General features: G+C 40.7%; 2 long non-coding RNA genes across 3 annotated transcripts; one reads left to right on the plus strand and one right to left on the minus strand.

The window, feature by feature from the left end:
• The first annotated feature begins 1,738 nt into the window (after window positions 1–1,738).
• On the plus strand, window positions 1,739–4,275 carry LOC118233023. Its single transcript, XR_004766440.1, has 2 exons — window positions 1,739–1,932; window positions 2,143–4,275. It is a non-coding gene; the product is annotated as an uncharacterized LOC118233023 (long non-coding RNA).
• Window positions 4,276–13,449: 9,174 nt separating this feature from the next.
• On the minus strand, window positions 13,450–19,658 carry LOC118234554. Of its 2 annotated transcripts, none has more exons than XR_004766682.1 (3): window positions 19,622–19,658; window positions 15,828–15,978; window positions 13,450–14,050 (listed from the first exon to the last, which is right to left on the minus strand). It is a non-coding gene; the product is annotated as an uncharacterized LOC118234554 (long non-coding RNA). The 2 variants fall into 2 exon arrangements; XR_004766683.1 differs by having other exon boundaries at window positions 19,606–19,647.
• Between the last annotated feature and the right edge of the window lie 515 nt (window positions 19,659–20,173).

Raw genomic sequence — 20,173 nt, forward strand, 5'->3', positions numbered from 1 at the left:
GGTCATTTCAGATCCTGGTTTATGTATCTTAAACTTAAAAAAAGACACTTGAGGTTGTAGTCCTAGTCAAATATTTCTAAACTTTCTAAGTTTACAATATCATGCCAATTGTTCCTCCCCACCACACACCAGGTGTCCACAAGCTAGTAGTTGTCATCAGGGAGAGAAGTAGCTCTCCTCTTATCAGTGCTAGCTCTCAGGCATTACTGTGTGCCCTACAATATGTGACACGCTTATCGGCTCCTAGGGAAGTGCATCAAAGGCATGTGTGTGTGCTTCTGCTTCAGAGCTCCCAGTGCTCTCCACTGTGGTCAGTATTCGTGTCCAAACTCCTGTGCCTTTAACCATGCTGCCCTGCATATCTGTGAGCTTCTGTCTCCCGCCACGTCCCTGCATCCACCCGCCCTGTCTCCCTGCATGGCGGTAACTGTTACCGTGGTGATTTCGAGGGGCACACTCTTCAATTCCATACTGAAGTGAAAAAGAAGTGGGAAGCAGAATTAGAAGCAGAAGCAGAATTAGCAGGGGTGCCCCTAAGCATAAGCACTAACTTAGGCCTATTTCATGGTAAAAATTATTTAATGAATGTTGACAAGTAACGCTGTGCATTGTTTGCATTAAAAAACATATATTTTTGAATCTGAAATGAATTAAAAAAAATTTTTTTAATGAAATGTATTCGTATTGTTAAAATGGATTCGCTTTTCCTTAACATTTTTCTAAGCGTGATGCTCTATTTTTCTTAATGCCTCGCATCCACGCCTCGTATGACAGGCTAGCTCCCGTTGTTGTTTTTTCTTTTTAAAAAACAGAGCAACTTCAAAACATAAATGTTTTGATCCTACCTTTCTTCTGTGATCTGGGCCCCGTTTCACAAAGCAGGATTGCTGATTTAGCTGGTTAACTGCGCTGAGTAAAACCCAGAACCCTCCCAAATCTGGAACATGGACTGAAGTAAAAAGAGCTGCACCAGGTTTTATTCAATGCAGTTATCCAGCTAACTCAGTGATCCTGCCTCGTGAAATACCCACCGGGGTGGCTGCATATAACCAATGGAAAAAACAACAACAACAAAAAAACAAATTCTACATGGAGGGAAATCTCTGGACTGATGAGAGAAATCACCTTGATGTTCTTGACAACTTGATGAAATCTGCCTTTGATGAATGATCTCTGCCAGTTCTCTTTTATATTATTTTAGAAACCATCCCAAGAATGTCACTGTAAGCCTTTTGGGAATGGCAGAAAGAAATCAGTCAAACAACTTTTAGAAATTAATTGGCCTCTGATGTAAATTGGAACAGAAACGATCTTTCACACCGAGAACTGATGAAAAGGGCAAAAGCTACTGTTAGCTTTGAAGCAGCAAAGAAACACAATTGAGACCTTTCAAGTAAAATGACATAACATGTTCTGACACCTCGTACTGTAATACAGTAATGATGCAAGGTGCGTTCTGCTCTGCTCATTTGGTGCAAAGAGGGATGGATTTCAGAAGTTGAAACCCTAGTGCAGTGACCTTTTCCAAGTGACAGAACATGCATGGATGAGCCTACCGCTTTGGACGTGGGGTGAAACAGAGGTTATCTGAGACGTGGTGATGAATGAGGGGTATCTTTTTCGGAACAACGGGACTCGTTTCTCTTTTTTTTTCCGCAGGAATGTGGGCCACTGAGCCTGAAGGTGACTTGTGGCGGGGGGCCATGGGCTGCAACACAGGACATGGGAGCTTTCTCTCCCCCTCGTGTCTTGTGTTGCAGCCAGTGGAACGGCCACCAATTAACTTCGGCGACCGGGACGGCACGGGGCGTGGCACGGAATCGGGCCCGGGGGGCGGCGCCAGCGGGAGCCCCAGCTGCAAACTCCACGCCGTTACCACCGGTGCTCCAAAGGCCAGCTCGCGACCGCGTCCTCACAATAATACCCGAAAGAGTAAGTAGCCCCTGAGACAAAAGAAATGAGAACCTTTGATGGTAAACCGTGGCGGGAGGGGGAAGGTGATTGATGGCGCACACCTGAGCAGGATGCAGCACTTTGTACTCTTAAGCACACGGGGATCTGATGCAGCCGAGACAAGGCCGGGCCCAGGGGCAGCCGCTGCCATCTCACTCTGTATTAATGATCTGTTATTTCTCTTTCAAGGTTGTCGGATGAATGGCACTCATGAAAAGCTCAAGATTGGTTTTCTCCATACATACAAAAGAAGACAACTCTGACAGACCATCTGCTCTGTGCTATTAATATTCATAAAGCGTTCTGCAGTTAAAGATTTGTCCAAGCCGTTGGGGCATAGTGTAAATTGCATTTTTCTGAGAAGAGCGAAGTTGTTTTCTCTCAGATCTAGAATGTAGCTCTGAGTTCAGCCGTAGCGGTTTGTGATGCGAGCAGCGCAGGTTGGACTGGGAGTGTGGGGTTGTGTCGGTGGGATCTGCAGGGTATGTGCACAGAATTTGACATGTTAACACGACAGAAGAATACCTGCTTCCTTCACTGGAGCTGCCGTTTGCAGCTAGACCTTCTGTTGCCCCGTATAACCTCCTGTCGTGCTGCCAGCATAAATAAAATGGTTCACCATTCTGGAAATGTTTCGCGGTTGTTTTAGGAGAGAGTATTGTGCCAAAAATCTGTCTTCAGACTCTCGCACATGTCTGTTTGTCTACTTATCTCCCCTTTTCATTGCCTTGCAAAAACACTCATTATTAAATGTGACTCTTTGTGTAATTGGAAAGACAAACATGCACATGCATGCATTTAAAGCACCATTCTTATGCTTTAAAGTATTCATTTGCTGACTAATGGAGATTTTATCAGTGCTAGTTAATTGAAGTTATGCACGCAGGCATATTAAGATGGTGGTGTTTATGCATATCAGAGAGTAGTTTCTCTTCAGCACCTCATTAAAGTAAATAAATAAAGTTCAGTTAGTCTGAACGATTCTTTAGTAGCTGTAAAAACCTCTCAGGGTTTAGGCCTCACCCACGAAACCAGGCGTGAAATACCCCCTTCTCCCTGGGGGGGGGGGGGGTGAAAATGCCTCAGTATGAGAGCAGGGAAAGATTTGAAAAAGGAGAGAATAGGGAGGGAGGGAGGGAGGGTTTGGCTCCGAGGAGTCATTTATTAAAATGGTGTCAGGCAGCTCTCCTGCACCAGCTGTGACTGTCGCCTGCCACCAACAGATCTTTGCAGAAAAGACTGAAAAAGACACGCTCACATAGGGAGCGCGTTCCGCCTAATCATCCACACCCTTGAAAAGACCCCCTCGTTCATATTTTAAAAGCGCAGCAGCGCTCTGGCACTCCGGTGTTAAGCTGCTCAGCCCTCGGTCCTGAAAAATGTACAGCTGTGGGTTTTGTGGGTCGCCCTGGAAACGATCCTGGCGGGGCTGACTCTCCTGCCTTGGCGACTTTGGCGCTGCACTCACTCTGCTATGAGCGGCCCGCAGCAGCGGTGTTCGGAAATGCGCGGAAAATTGAGAAGGTACAGAAAGCTGCACAATGTCAGCTTTGTGAAAAAAGTATTTGTGGAAGTATGTGATCAAGTCCAAGTAAGATTGTAAGTTTTGTAAGGGCTTTTGCAGGAGTGGAAACTAATATATTTTAAAATATGAAGAAATTTGTTTTAAAAATGCTTCATTAGCTTTTACCGAGTAAAGATACAAAACCCCATCCATGCTAATTCTCTTTAAATGCAGCTAGAGACGCACAGGTTATCCAAATTACTTCATTACTTTTACTAAGTGAAATCCATTCAGTTTATTCAAATTAAATATTTATAATAAGCTCTTTTGAAACAGAAAGGGTTTGTAATCACAAGCAATAATCATTTTCACGCACAAAAGTTAAGTCTGGACCATACAAAACACTATCAAAAAGTCCAAACAAATTTTCTTTTTGAAGTTAGTATTCTTTGCAATATATTGTTATCTGTTTCTTGGAAAATGGCATAATATTGCATCACGCATCCTACTCTACTGCAGAAAATGACATTAAAATGATGTATGTCTTTTGTACATGTACGGTATGAACATTTAACCAAAAAATAATTTAAACATATTATTCACGACATTTTAAAACATTCTTTATATGTTTACATAAAGCAGTGTGTAATATTTTTACCCAGTTTTTGCATAATTATAGCCGGTGTGCTAATGCTCACCACCAATCAGCTCGCAAAGTCACTTTTAAAGTGCTGTATGTATGTTTGTTTTAGAACACCTCTGTTCATATTTGGTTAAATTTCTTACACATCCTGACCGATATCAATAAATTAAAAGTTCAAAAAAAAAAAAAAAAATCTGGGCTCTCTGACTGCCATAGGCTCTGAAATCAGCCACTTCAAATTTCACCCCACCTGAATCAGGACAGCTCTCTGCAAGGAGGGCTCCCAGCCTGCCTGTCAATCCTGTTGCGCATTCATTGCCAGAGCAAGCAGCGTGGGCTACACAGATAAGAGCAGAGCAGAGATACTGCAGAAATAGTACTAAAGCTAGTTAGCTAATTGAAAATGATAAGATGAGATTTATCTTATGCGAGCAGAAATAAATTGTCAAGTAGCAAGGCAGCTACTGGCTAAGAATGCTCCTTGCAGCTGCTTCATTGACAAACGTTATGTGTGAAATGTGCTGTAGTAAAAAATAATATTCAGTTCAAATAAAGTCTGACTGTGCAGTATTGTTAACTTGCTTCTTTTTTTTTTTGCTTTGTTACCACAGCCAGCTGAAACGAACTCTACCACTACCTAGCCAGCAATAATATTAAACTCAATCATTTTTTACCAGTAATATAATGCTTGCTATAGCCCGTGGCTGCCAATAAAAACTATACTCGTTGTTTATGTTCATTATGATGACGTTATATGTTTTCTAGTCCTCTTCCTACTTTTATATGTCTTTTTTCTCTAGTACTCACATGTCAGGCAGCACATGTGCATGTGTTTGGAGGGAGGGGCTTTGGAGGGAGAGCTGAGGCGAGGTCTCTCTCTTGCTCATTTCTCCAAACTTACACGCTGCACAATTAATCAGAGCGGCCTTCTCCAAGATGGCTCCTGGGGGTTTCAGGTTTTAAAATGGACCCGTCAGCGGCTGCTGCATGGGGCTTTTGAGGTGACTTATAGGACGGAGAGTCCCGACAAGGTGAGAGCCAGTTTCCGCTCCGACGCCTTGCCGCAAGCCGCTGACGGCCATCGATTCAAAGCTCCGGCTTTAATCACGCCTTCGTTCATTTCTGCCGAAAAGCCGACGGGCGCTTCGAAAACAAAGCCCAGATAGAGATGTTACATTAAGCGCTGTCTGTATTTACAACACGAATGGGGCGGTGAACGTCTTGGAAGTGGATCAGCGATTTGTGAAATGAGTGTAGTGCTTCCTCGAGGCAAAAACAAGGGCAAATAACTAAAATTCTGCTTGTATTTATTGTCAAAATGTCGTTTTGCTCTCGCCTTTTTTCTTGAGAGCGCTCTCACTCGTCTGTGAAGAACGAAATGGAAAGTTCTTTTTTTATTAATGACCTGTCTCTGTGCCGTAGGAAGATGTTTCGGGAACAGTGCCCTGTGTCTGTCAAACCTCTACAAGGGCAACCTCTCTGGCAGCCTGCATGGCTGGATCTTTAAAACAAGCTTTCACTGGTTCAGGACCGCTCCATCTCCCTGGCAACTGTCTTACTGAACTCGCCCCTCGCCCCCATCAGGAGCCTCAGAGTGACTGCAGAAAATGCTTATCATCGCACCGCATATAGGTGCAATCACCTACCCAGGGCATTCCAGGGCATTCCTTTGCTATTTCTACTTGAGACACAGCCACTAGCCCTGGCGTCTCCTACCTGTATTATTGCAACTCACCCTGGCAGGCTTCCAGGCCACCACTATGTAACCCCTTTCCTGAACCCTGCAGTCCCTGTGGTCCTCTCCTTATTCCAGCCCTGATGGGCTGGTGTGTATGCAGGGCCTGTGCAACTCCAGCCCTGGAAGACTGGTGTGTATGAAGGGCCTTTTTATCACCAATATCTCTGGCTAATTAACTAACTGGCTGTATACACTAACGCTGGTTGACTCGTAGATTACATCACATTAAAACGTTTTATGTAGGGACACAAGAGCAGACTTTGGCTGTCTTTCAAGCACTTATACTTATATCAAGAAATGTAGCTAAAATGTCAGATAGCATGAAAAAGTTAGGGCTAATTTAGTAGTTAAGGCCAGAAGGCTGTCATGAAAACCAAAAAAGATATGGCCCTTGTAGCTCACCTCTGTCTTACACACTAACTGTGGCTTACCCTGTAATCTCTGCATTTGCTACTGACTGTAGTCTGTATTCAAACTCTGGTGCTGAACTCCTGTGCCTTTAACCATGCTGCTGTGAATATCTGCGCGCTTTAATCTCCCACTACATCTCTGCCTCCGCCCTGTCCACCTGTATGCTTGTCCGTTCGTCTGTCCGTGTGTCCATCCCATCCATGCCCAGGGCAGCCCCCCTTCAGGGTCACTGTGCAGTCAAAACTTTGCCAGCAGTATAGGTCAGTCACTGACACTCTGTTACCACATCAAAATTCACCTAATTAGGCATTCCCTGTTTTCTAAAACCCTCTAGTTACTGTGGGAAAAGGAACTATTAAATAAACTGCGAGGACTTTAACTTGAAAGACAAAATTAATGTAAAAGACTTAATTTTTAGGCTATCAAACACATTTTGCTTTTGTGTTTATCAGTTTAATAGGTATGCGTTTAATATGTGACTGATGCCAACATGGAAATTTCTCCCTCTAATGCATGAGCTATGACTGCATATTTGGTTTTTGTGTTTTTGCAGTCTTCACATGAGCCTTTGAAGCATGCGCATGTGGCTGGATGTGCATGCGCATGTGTACTGGATCATATTTTTTTAAAAGCTATGTAATTAAAAAAAAATGTTTTATTACTTCTCAAAAACTTCAGGTGACACGTGTGTACACCTGACTCCAGTTCCCAGAATGCTCTCTGTGGTTTGTTACTTCTCTCATGTCTGTCAGAATGCAGAAACCAATCCAGAGCCCACACTGTCAGACTAAATCAGCTAAACAGCAATTTAGCTACGCTGACTATTTATCAGCTGAGCCTTTGGAAACAATATTTATGAATCAGTACTTTTACAGTTGAATTTGCAATAATTAAGGTAGCAATTCAATCGATTCAGTGCATTTGCTCTATAGGCATTGGGACTTGCATGAATAGTATATGCAAATTAGAATGAGCTTACGTTATTTTTTATTAAAATAATTTTTATATGGGTAACTATTTCAATATAGGTCAGCAACACATTTTCAGTTTGGCCTACGTTATTCTTAAAATGGAGAACACTGCACTCTGTCTGCAGTTCCCCATAACATTTGAGCCGCTTTGATGGCCAGGGAGGTAAGGTGGCTGTCAAGGGCTTTTATAGCAGCCCGTTGAGACTGATTTTTTAAGAGCGCACCGACTGTGTTCACAGGAGCTGCGTTGAGCGAGCTCCGGGTCCCTCCTCCGGTTAAGGTATCGAATGATTCCGGCGGCGTTGCCGCGAGCAGAGAACGCCGCGGGGCGTCCTCTGCGTCTCGCGCTCTGCTAACGAGCTGTGACTGCGAGCTGCTGGCGCGGACGGTGTTTACTCTTCCAGCCCAGCAGGAGCCAAACCCCTTTCAATTTTTGAGCCGGTTAGCTGGAGAATTTTTTTTCTTGCGTCAAAATTAATTTTCTGTTTGTAATTTATGTCTGCATTACTTAGCAAAAGTTTCCGTTGTTCTATTTTGCACATTTAGTATTTTGGGAAAAGCAGACAGGCTGTCAAAATAACAGATTGTAAATGACAGATTGTAAATGAAAAACAAAAATCACAAAAATGACTGTGGCCTTCATCTTGTAGGTAATGACAAAACATTTTTTAACATTTCCTCTGGGCGTTGGGGCCTTTTACCCATACACAGGGGCTGTTATCCCAACAACCACACCTTTACCTTGGTGCCAAGTGCCAGAGCAGGCCAGCAGCAAATCAGCATGTATAGCCTTTTCCTTCCATGTGCTAAATCTATACAGCAGGGGTCTGCTATCTTATCCGAAAAGGGCGCTACATTAGCCCAGTACTAAAACACCTGAATCTCCTTACCAAGGTCTTGATTGAAGACCATGATTGGTTAACTAGTTGAATCGAGTATTATAGTGCTGGGCTGAAACAAACACCTGCACCCACACTGGCCCTTTTTCGGATAAGATTTGGCACCCTGCATAGGTTAAAAATTGGGTGGGAGACCTCCTGGGAAAACCAGGTTGCTGTTGAAAAATAATTCCCCCTTAAAATATACAGTTTGCTTTTAGCATTCCCAATCTACCTCTGGCCATTTAGTAGCTGCTGTTCAATTGGCTCCTCTTCAACTGACCCCCACAGGACCCCTTGAAAATTAGATGTTACATCTCAAGGGATTGTGTCCTGGAAACCAAATGTACACACACACGTACAAACACACACACACACACACACACACAAATTTAAAGCTTTACGATGAGCTCTCCAGCTACCTTTGTCTCGTGAGGAATGTACATAGCTCACTGAGCTTCTTGCCCTTGAATGAGTTGCCGGGACAACCGAACTGGTGCCAGGAGAGCGATGGGATCCGAGTGCAGCATGGAGGACACTCCAGCCCAGGGACGATCTGGACGAGTGCCCCTCACAGCCTGCTCCCCGACGCCGGCGGTGCTCCCGTAGCAACCGGCAACAGTGCGGCTCCATGTCAAGTGTTTACCAGTTTCCTGTGACCTCGTTCCTCTCTGAAGCTCCTGAGGGGCGACCCGCGCCTGAGAATACTTTGAGAAGGAAGCCATTGCACTCGTACTGTTACATTACAGCTGTAATGTCTCTGCTGAAAATGTCTCTCCTCAGTGTTGTTGAACAACGTTTTCCAGTTGGTGCAGTGCATGAATAAAACATGGAAATAGTTTAAATGTTAATGCATGATTTTCAAAGACCCAGTCGCTAAGGTGTGTTTCAAAGCCCGCAAGCAGAGAGCATGCTTCATATTTAACAGAAACTGGATGCTTGTTTTTGTATGGACTGGCAGTCTAACCAACTGACCTTGCCTATATGGACATGGCTATATCCTGGGAAGTCACGTGACTGTGGGTGGATCACGTGGGTGTGCAGCCAAAGGCTGGCAATCAGAACTTCAGGACGCTCTATTGGAAAATGAAGGACTGCATTGTAAAGTAAAGCAGTTACGGTGAAACTGTCAGATTAAAAGTATTGGGTCAGATTAGGGTCCATGCCCTCATTGGTAATTGGAAAAGTGTACTTTCAAATTATCAGAACAACCATGGAGTCAAAGTAAGGACGATGTAGGAACTCACTATACACCGAATGAAAAAAAAAAAAAAGTGTATCAAACAGGGCCAGAGGGAAAATCATGGAAACATAACACACAGTTTTTTCGCAGCAACCTTCAATGCACTGGTGCGTTAAATACCCTCAAAGGCCTTCACATGACACAGATACCCCACCTTACCTGGGCTGAGATGCGAGTGCTTATCTCTGTGTTAAGGAATGACATGCTTTGTTCAGAAACAATGAACGCTCTAACGTTTCACTGTGAAAAAGTGCTCCTGCAGGCACTAGAATGGTGCTGTAAAAATGCTTTCAACTCCAAGGGCTTATGGGTATCCTAACAACATCACAACAACTGAAGCGAATGAAACAAACTATCCAAAAACACTCCTGACACTTTCTGCCATCATTTTTTAAAATAGGTTCAGAATATGAATGCATACACAAGTTTGAAAAGGAAAAATAATGTTTTAGCTTGTAACCTATGAACAATATCCTCTAGGGGGCACTGTACCCGTTGCTAAAGCAGAAGCTTCTCGCTGTCACATTTCGAGACCCGGATATTTGCTGACAACTTGGCACCCGGATATTTGCTTGACAACTGATGTTACTAGGTTGTAATTATTTAATGTTTATTTGGTAATTTAATTCAGTAGCCTCAATTTAATTAAGATCTCAGTCATTTGATTACTGAGAGGAACCTTCTCAGGCTGTTTGTCAGCTGATGTAAAAGACTTCAGTTGGCAGTTGAAGACAAAGACCTACTTAGATACAGGCTCAAAGTTTCTATTAAAGTTTCAAGGGTATGTTTATATAAAGTTACGTTCTGGCTGATATAAATTATATAAATAAAGTTCAGTGTTAAATGTATTAACACAGGATCAACCATTCCCTACGTTTGGAATTCCTTACAGGAATTGAAAATGCAAGATGTGTTTGAAATGAATGACATGGTGGACGTGGCAATTGTGTGCTCCACCCTGAAAAGTCAACAGTGTTAAGATAATGCTCCCCCGATTCCCAAGGAAAGCAAATATTCTGAACCACATGTAAATATGGAATGTCAGTTGTATGTATTTTTGGATATATGTGGGGTAACTGCCACTTTCACAGGTGGAGTTTTGTTCCACCATATTCAGAAAAGTGCAAATATGGTAAAACATATTTTTGTATGTGATATTAAATAATGCGTGCACACTATACATACATACATACAAACATATAATTCTTATTTGTAATTTTTGATAATTGATACAACTTTGATACATATTATTAAGACATATTAATTGATAAATATATTGAGAAAGATATTACTTGAATAAATCTTTAAAACGAAGAACTATGGCTTCAGAAATTTCCACTATAACAGTTTTAAATCCTTTATTAACAAGCACATTTCATAATGCACGTTTGCCCATCTCTTTAAGTTTTGTATTGTACAATGTTTTTGTCTATCTTTTGTCTATAGACAATAATATTCACAACAAACCAAGTTGCCATCCATGAATTCTAAACAGAGCAGTTTATATAGTATTTAAATTTGAGAAAATATCTTCTTAAGATTTCTACTAATTGCGTTCCAACTGAAATGATGGTGGCTTATTGAGGAGCCGCACGGTAGAGCTCCATTTGGGGTTTATACGAGCCTGAAATCTCCTGATCATGATCCTGGTTTGTACTACACACTGCTACACTTCTGTTTGTTCCTTCCTGCATTTCTGTGCGGCATGCAGGCACTTGTACAGTAAACAGTACAGAACAAGCGTGCTAATTTACCCCAGTAATGACATCCCCGCAGGCAGCTGTTACCCACGGCAACTGCAGCTAAGTGCACGCTATGCTACTGTGAAGCATGGGACTGAAAGGCTGTGCAAGTGCTGCTTCACTGAATGCTTTATTTGCATAGATGTTTACTTTAATCCTCAAGAAGAGTTTGTAGAATATTTATACAAGCTCAACCCCCCCACCCCCCACATTCACACAAAAAAGACCAAATACCCCAAAAGTGAAAATCCCAAATCTGAAAAGCATTTAGATTGTTTGTGCTTGAACAAAATATGTAGTCTGTCTGGCAATGGCTTAATAGATCATGGGATGTCCATTAGCACAGCGTGATTTAATTAGTGCTGTGTATCGCCAAGCTTGAAAATGTTCCATTGTGTCGCATTTCTAAAACATGTAAGGCAATGCTGTCATGTACAGTACATTAACTTCATTTAAGAGATCTGGACACATGATGCATAACTCATGAGGTCAATTATTTACAGCTACAGTGTGCAAACAGGGATTTCATACATTTTTTGACTTATTTATAAATAAATAATACCCCGTCTAAAGCCAAGAGGTTTCTGTTTAATTTATAAGAAAGACAAATGTTTTTTTCCTCAGAGAAGCCAAGCTTCGTAATCACAGAATGAACTATCATGAAAAGTTAATCCTTCTGAAGCAAAAGCAAACCTGAGTATGATTGGAAAACAGCTCAACTTAAATCTGGAATATAATGAGTTTTGTTCCCAGGAGAAGAGCTGGTGTGTACCAAACTTTGCTCAACATGAAAACATTTGATGCCCAGTTGTATGAATCAATAATCTATGTTATGCATGCAGCTGTTCGGATAAGCGTCCACTCATCAAGTAATGTAACCCTTTCGAATAAGCATTTATTTTTTTGGCAGGAGAATCATCCAAATCATGTGTTCATGGAATTAAACATTATTCAATTCTCATTACACATTGCACCTTACAGATTTTACTGACCCCCCCCCCCCCCCCCCCCCCAGTTATATTCACCAATGATTTTTCTTTGGTGTTGGATTGAGAATTTCGCCAGTACAATTCAGAGTACGAGATAGATGAGGCCTCTATGTGGTTGTTTAGGACCACCACCGCTGGGGGGGCCACACGAAGGGGGGCCACACGACCCAATTTTTATCTAAGGTAAATAATGTTATATTCGCAATTAAGTTATTCATCCTCTATCGCGGAACTAGCGGTATTCATTTTAAATGGAATGGCAACTGAACATTCTATAACAATGTAATGTAAGAAGGATTTTACCAAGCGAACCCCCCCACCCCACCCCTCCCCCGCTCGATGGAATCCAACACCCCCCCCCCCAAAAAAAAAATCCTAGGGCTGGCCCTGCCTGGTCTGGCTGAATATTTGCATTCTGTTGTCTGTGGAAGAGCTTGAGATATTTCTTAAGGTATAATTATACCTTTTGACTATCTTGTAAAGGATAGATTCTCCTTGACTGCAGCATTTTTCTCATACCATGTGCTTGACTTCAACTGAAAGGGAGGGGTTCCTAAGCTAGCATATCCAGTGGAACCCGTGTCCTACGCTTTTAAACTGAAAGGTCAGCGATGGTGATTGCTATCAGGCAATGCTACTCCCAGCATTCCTGCCTTACCAGTTTTACTCACAACCGTTTGTGCTGCATTGTAACGTAGGTTAGAAGGTGTGGACAGAGTTGAGTTAAAGGAGGGTTGTGTTCTGGGCTGTGCTTTTGGTCCACATTGGTACATGGATTAACAATAACTGATCTGGGTCAAGTAGCACAATGTTCATAGTGCCACTGCCAGAATCTAGACATCTAGAAGGGTAGAAATCCCCCCGATACTTTTCTGACTTTTCTTCCTTCATGTATCAAACTGCAAAAAGCACAAATGTGCTCGACATTTTTCTTTAATTTATTTAGGCCCCAAGCCTGCTCTCAACTTGCTCTGTTATCATCCTTAGTAGACCAACCCAGTTAAATATATAGCAAAGTTAAAAGTCCACTTTGCATTTTACAGCCTATCCAATCAGGGGCCAGTAATAATAAAAGCCATTTATCACCATGCAGCAAGGCCCCAAGCTTGGATTAACAAGTCTATTTGCTCTGGTGTCAGGGCAGCCTTTTACAAACACTGATTTCCTGCTCCAACCAGGCCATATCCTGGATCTGGGTTCTGAAGTAAAGCTGTTGGGAATTCGAATGTATCCTGGGAGCTATGCCTCCAGTCATTGACTATATATATATATATATATATATATATATATATATATATATATCTGTGTGTGTGTGTGTGTGTGTGTGTGTGTCTGTCGCTATTGTATAGATTAAGAGACTGAAAAAAGCAACTAAGCTGAAATGAAAAAAGTAGCTAAAAAGCACTAACATAATTTATTCTGAAGGAATTTGTGCAGTGCAAAAGGATAGAATGTTTGACACACTAGAGTGACAAAATAGCTGCAAAGCAATGTAGCCTACTCCTGATGACAGTTCAAATACAACACATTCTCAGATATTTGCAAATTGATGCATAAATAAATTAAAATGTAATATTTAATATTAATTATACAGTGGTAAAATAAGTTCAAAAGTGCCACCAATTAAATGTGGTGGGGGTTTAAAAAAATCGTAGGGGGTTTTTAAAGCATGGTTATTTTATTTCAGAAATGTTAGTTACTATAGTGTATTACTGACGTGTTAGATGACTTCATCTTCACAGTACATGTAGTCCCACTCTAAATTTGTTTTTTCTATATGATTATCATTTCAACTCTCTTTACCAGTCATATAATTTGGCAAGGGCATGTGAGCAAGATCAAGAGAGACCACGTGAAAGAGAAGTTCTGATTATAAAACTCGGCTGCAGTCCAATCCACAAAACGTTCTTCCCTGGAAACTTCGCTTGCAGTAGAAACCTCACTCAGGAGGATATGATGCAGCACCAAAGAATGAACCCTTTAATCAAGGGGAGGAGAATAGGAGAAAAAAAATAGTTATTTGAAATGAACCACTCAGTCAGAAAAGACTGTGCACTCAGTTGCTGTTTACATCAGCTTAACTGGAACGAGCTGGTTTTGCAGCTTGTTTGAAATAGTCATTCTAAAACAACATTCTAAGCATAATGTCAAACTAAAACAGCACTCTGAGCATAACATCAAAATATTAGCTGGAGATCACTTTTAAAGTACATACGTTCAGCCACAAGATGTATAAACAATGTAAATTGCAAAATCAATATTATACTGTATTTTAATTCATTCAACTTTATATTTCACAATTCAAAATTATTCTTATACAGTGCTTCAACTGAAGTCAGTTCATACATTTTTGCAAAACATTGGGAGCAAAAAATGAGAAGTTAAGAAAGATTTTAATAATTCCATTGCCCAAAGTATGCTGTTTTGCAGAATCATGTCCTCAAACAAAATGGAGCATGAAGAAGTTATTTAGCATACGTGTCCTCCCCTTTGAATTGCCAGACTGGACTGTGCTCAATTTGAGTGAACAAACAACTTCCAGATAGTAAAGGGATTCCCCAAGTGGAAGTGGTGAGTGCAATTCTGCGTGCATACATCATTTTACAGATTGGACTGCAGTCAAATTGTAGGCTACAATACAATCATGTTTCTCTTACCTTGATACACAGCTAAAACTGCATTAATATATTATTATATGTTGTTTATTATTGATTATCTATGCTGTCGTTGTTTTCTGTATCTCTCTTACTTCTTTGGCCCTGTATTGGCTAGAATCTCACTTGTTAAAGGGATTAACAAATTTGACTTCTTCAAATAAGGGTTTATTATTATTAATAATAATAATAATAATAATAATAATAATGTAACACTTTTGAAAACCACCTTAATTTGAAGCTTCATTCTTGATGATGAAGGTACTGCAACTGACCCAGAAGCAGTATGTTTCAAGAGTTTAAAACCATCTTTCCCAAATCCTCTGAACTGATCCCAGCTCAGTTGCCACCAAGGGGTTCCAAGCATTTTATCTTAACATGTAGAAGTGGTAAAGATATTTTAAATACCTGCTTCAATTCTTGGCCATTTTAAAAACCTTTATTATTAATTGTGTTTAGAGAAACGGGAAACCAGTCAGTATGGTTTTCAGAAGTATTGAATACTGAATTTTGAAATCACGATACTAAGAATTCATGTTTCTGATCTACACAACTCACTACTGTTATAGAAAATAATATTTAAATATAAACTTAGTAAATATATATATATATATATATATTTTTTTTTTTTAAGTTCCAGAAGTATTCAGACTCTTAGTTTGACAAACTCAACTTAGTTCAGGTGCAAAAAATAAATAAATAAATAAATAATTCACACATTGTTATAACAGCCTCTCTCTGTATGCTGTAACAGTGGGTCACATGATCTCTGAATAGTAACATTTAATGCATCTGTCATTGGAAGCTCCCTCTATGAATTTAATAATGAAACTCCTTTCAAAACAGCTTGGGGATAAAACTGTAGGAAGGTACGGGTTAACATAAGGGTTAAGTGACAGACTACTCCTTTGATCACGGTCAGTCATTATTAAGTGGATAGATGGCAGTTTGACCCTAAGCTAGAAGGTACTAGTACAAACCCATGGCGCCGGTGTGTCTTATTCTTCAGGCGAGGGCCAGGGCGAGCTAATCCCTCCCCAGGTCAGCACAGTTGGCTGGTCCTATTTTCTACCACAGATGAGGGATTAATGTGAACAGTACCTGCTCCTTGGGCAGGCCAGCTGGGGGGCTGGTATGCGAGGTCCTTCAGTTAATCCCTGCGGTATCTCCACTAATTCATTCAGCAAGAGGTTGTGCCGGCAAATCACTGGTCTGGGTAGCAGCGTCTTCTTGCTCATTGGGTCAGAGCAAGCTGTCGCACCAGACGTTGAATCATGAAACACAATTGTCTGCATTCATTTAAATGTATCATTGAGAAGCTGTATAGTCACGCCCTTCCTGCATTCCCAACACATGTACACCTTCATTATAACTGAAGGCAGTGCAGCGAGTGCTGGGCTTAAGGAAGTCCAGCTGAGGTGTTGTCTTAATAGCAAAAAAGACATCAACGTTTGCAGCAACAAGAAATGACAGAAATCCCCCATGTTAATAATTTCTTTACAGTAATGTCAGGTAGGACCCGAAGCTCTTGACTTCTCAAATACATGTACATTCTCGTAAAAAAAATATATCTACTCCACAAAACGCTTCCTTGAGGTAAAGAGGATTAACAGGGCAATCAGAGTTATTGCATTAACATGCACCAGACAGGACACATTTATGTATGATCAAATAGCCAGAACAACTTCAGACCTTCATATCTATCTCTCAGGTAGTTGGGTTGGGCATAGTTACTACTTAATGGTAATTGAAAAAAATTGTGCAGATTTTCAATCAATACAAAACTATTTGTCAAATAGAATGCTATAGGTGGTGAGGTAGGGGTAGATCCGTTGGATGTTTCATATAAAGAATCTGCACATTGAACTCACCACTGCTACAGTATATGGGAACAGGAGGAAAGTTGGTCATTGCGGGCTACCCCTTGCTTTCCTGCAGTGGAAGTTTATCTGTACCATTTAGATTAATCCAAGGCAGGCTGATTTCAGTCTAAACAGAGTCAAGAACAGATATACAGTCCCCTCCAAAAGTATTGGAACAGCAAGGTCAATTCTTTTGTTTTTGCTATACACTGAAGACAATTGAGTTTGAGGTCAAAAGATATACATGAGATGACAGATCCGAATTTCAGCTTTTATTTCCTGGTATTTTTATCTAGATTTGTTAAACAACTTAGAACATATCACCTTTTGTATCAGACAACCCAATTTTCAGGTGAGCAAAAGGATTGGAACATGTGACTGACATGCGTTTCTTGTTGCCCAGATGTGTCCTGTTAGATTGATTGGTTAAACAAATAGTTCTGAATGTCTACTCTTGGTTTTGCCTGTGAAAACTGCATTTGTGTTATAAAAGAAACTAACATGAAGACCAGAGAGCTGGGGGATAGCTTGTACGACAACCTGGAATGTCCAGAAAAAGAAAGAAACCGCTGGCGTACTGAGCAATAGATATCGAACAGGTCGACCAAGGAAAACAGCAGTTGATGACAGAAACATTGTGAAAGCTGTGAAGAAAAACCTCAAAACATCAGTCAGTGACAAACACAATCTCCACAGGACAGGGGTGAAGGTATCTCAATCAACTGTTCGAAGAAGACTTAGAGAGCAGCAATATAGAGGCTATACCACAAGATGCAAACCACTCATCAGTAGTAAGAATTGGAAGACAAGATTATAATTTGCAAAGAAGTAAAGAAAAAAGTTCTGGAACAAAGTTTTATGGACTGAGACCAAGATTAACCTCTACCAAAGTGATGGAAAGGCCAAAGTGTGGAGAAAGGGATCTGCTCATGATCCAAAACATATAAGCTCATCTGTGAAGCACGGTGGAGGAAGCGTCATGGCTTGGGCTTGCATGGCTGCTTCTGGAGTGGGCTCACTAATCTTTATTGATGATGTAACTCATAATGGTAGCAGCAGGATGAATTCAGAAGTCTACAAAAACATTCTGTCTGCCAACTTACGGAGAAATGCGTCCAAACTAATTGGGAGGAACTTCGTCATGCAGCAAGACAATGACCCAAAAACACACTGCCAACACAAAGGATTTAATTAGGGAGAAAAAGTGGAAGGTTTTAGACTGGCCAAGTCAATCACCAGACCTTAACCCAATTGAGCATGCATTTCACCTCCTGAAGAGAAGATTGAAGGGAAAACCCCCCCGAAACAAACAACTGAAAGAGGCTGCAGTAAAAGCATCACAAAAGAATGCAACAGGCTTGATGCAGTTATTGCAAGCAAGAGATATGCTATATAAATATTAAGTGTCATTTGCTTTCATTTACTTAAATACTCTGTTCCAATACTTTTGCTCACCTAAAAATTGGGTGGTCTGATACCAAAGGTGCTATGTTCTAAGTAGTTTAACACATCCAGGTGTAAATACCAGGAAATAAAAGCTGAAGTTCTGAACTCTTCTCATGTTCATCTTTATCAACCCCAAATGTATTCAGTGCATTGCAAAAACAAAGGAATTGACCTTGCTGTCCCAATACTTTGAGGGGACTGTATATTCTATAATTCCGTGGATTCGGACAGAAGCAGCTAACGTTTTCATTGTATGTACTCCTAAAAATTATTTAATCCAAAGAGACAAATATGTATTTGAAGAGAAATTTTACAAACAGCATCAGTTTGAACCGAGGTAAAAAAATTTAACTGAGGTGCTTCTGTAAATGAGTGTCATTATAATTTACCATAAATGGTAACTAGCACCTAGCTCATAATTCAAGCTGCTCCTGAAACACTGGGATAGCATGTGTTACTGTTAGGTATTTGCAATCATGAATCAAATCTCAGCTGTATTTAAACCAGAAAAAAAAAAAAAAAAAAAAAAAGACCAGTTTGCTAAACAGAGAGATGTTGTGTCAAGCACAATTATGCAGCATCATGTGGAAAATGCATATTCTGTGAATGAAATGCCAGTGCTGTGGCAGCAGCATGTTTAAAATTCTTTCATGCAAGAAAGTATCGTTTGCCAGGAAAAGAAAATGCAACCCAACTATAGACTATAGACTCATCTAAACATTTGTAATTTGTGTAGTGACTCTCACCTGGGACATTAACAAAGCAGATGGTGCTATGAATTAATGCACTGCACAATGACTGTTAGCAGGCTCAACAAGCAAAATACAAAAGCAATCATTTCGTCCTGCATACTTTGAGTAAGTCCTGACCTTCAGTGTCATACCGTGGTTTTTGTTCATTTACCATGACAGACTGAATATTACGTTTTGGAGAATGTAGCTGTGCAACCTGCAAGAGGTTGGCAGGAACTGTAAACACAGAAAGGATGTGGACAACCTGGACATACTGCCAGACCCCCAAGTAATCAACCCACAACCATTGCCATCAGAACATAAGTGCAGTCCCCACAAGGACCAAGAAAGTTACTTAACATTTTTTTCCTAACTGCAGTAAGGCTCCATAATGTTGTCAAGTCAAATCAAATCAGGTTAAGTCAGATCAATCTGTTTGATAACTAATTTGTTTCTCATTTTAAATAGTATTTTTCCAAAAAGCAGACAGTGTTTACAGCGTCCTGAAAAAGTATTTGCCCCTTTCCTGATTTTTTCTGTTATTGCATATTTGTAACACTGTGACTTCAGATCTTTAGACATTAGACAAAGGAACCCTGAGTGTCAGGTCAGGCGAGGGAATGGACCCAAACGCAGAGTCAAAAATACTAAAAATCCAAAAAGGGGTAAATACAACCGAGAAATGAACTGTCAATAAGTACAAAAACCAAGGAGAACACGCAGGGCAAGTCTCAAAAAGTCAAAGCAAAGTTCTTAAAATGCAAAAACAAAGGAAATCCAGAAATCCAAAACCATGCAAAAACAGAGCACGAGCAGGGTAGAAAACAGAGTCAAACGTACACATGGGAGCACATACCGAAACACGATCAGAAAAGCAGACACTAGGATGCAGCACCTGAGTCAGGTAAGAAAGGAACTTAAATAGACAAGACACTGACGAGACACAGGAGGGCACAATGCACAATCAGGCCACAGAGAGGGAAGGGAAAACGAGACAAGCAAAAAACAATAATTGAATAATTGAAAACAATAATACAATTAAACAGGGTAAATGAACAGAACTAAAAACTGAAGTGCCGCATCTGGCGGCCCCAAAAGGGAAACGCAGACAAACCACAGAACCATGACACTGAGTAAACAGGTTAATTACTCAATCAACTAATTAAACAAATTTATTTGATATTTTGATTCAGCTGACTGAACACAACCAGGAATAATTGCAGCCAGCCCTGTTGAATTTAAACCTAATTTACACTGAACCTTATCATCAGATTGTTTCTCCAAGCACAATATGCCATAATCAAAAGAAATTCAGGAAGAGATGAGAAAAAGGTTGTTCCAATATATCAGTCTGGAAAGGGTTACAAAGCCATTTCTAAGGCTCTGGTACTCCACCGAACTACAATAA

The sequence above is a fragment of the Anguilla anguilla genome, chromosome 8, assembly GCF_013347855.1.
Source record: "Anguilla anguilla isolate fAngAng1 chromosome 8, fAngAng1.pri, whole genome shotgun sequence".
NCBI classification, from domain to species: Eukaryota; Metazoa; Chordata; class Actinopteri; order Anguilliformes; family Anguillidae; genus Anguilla; species Anguilla anguilla.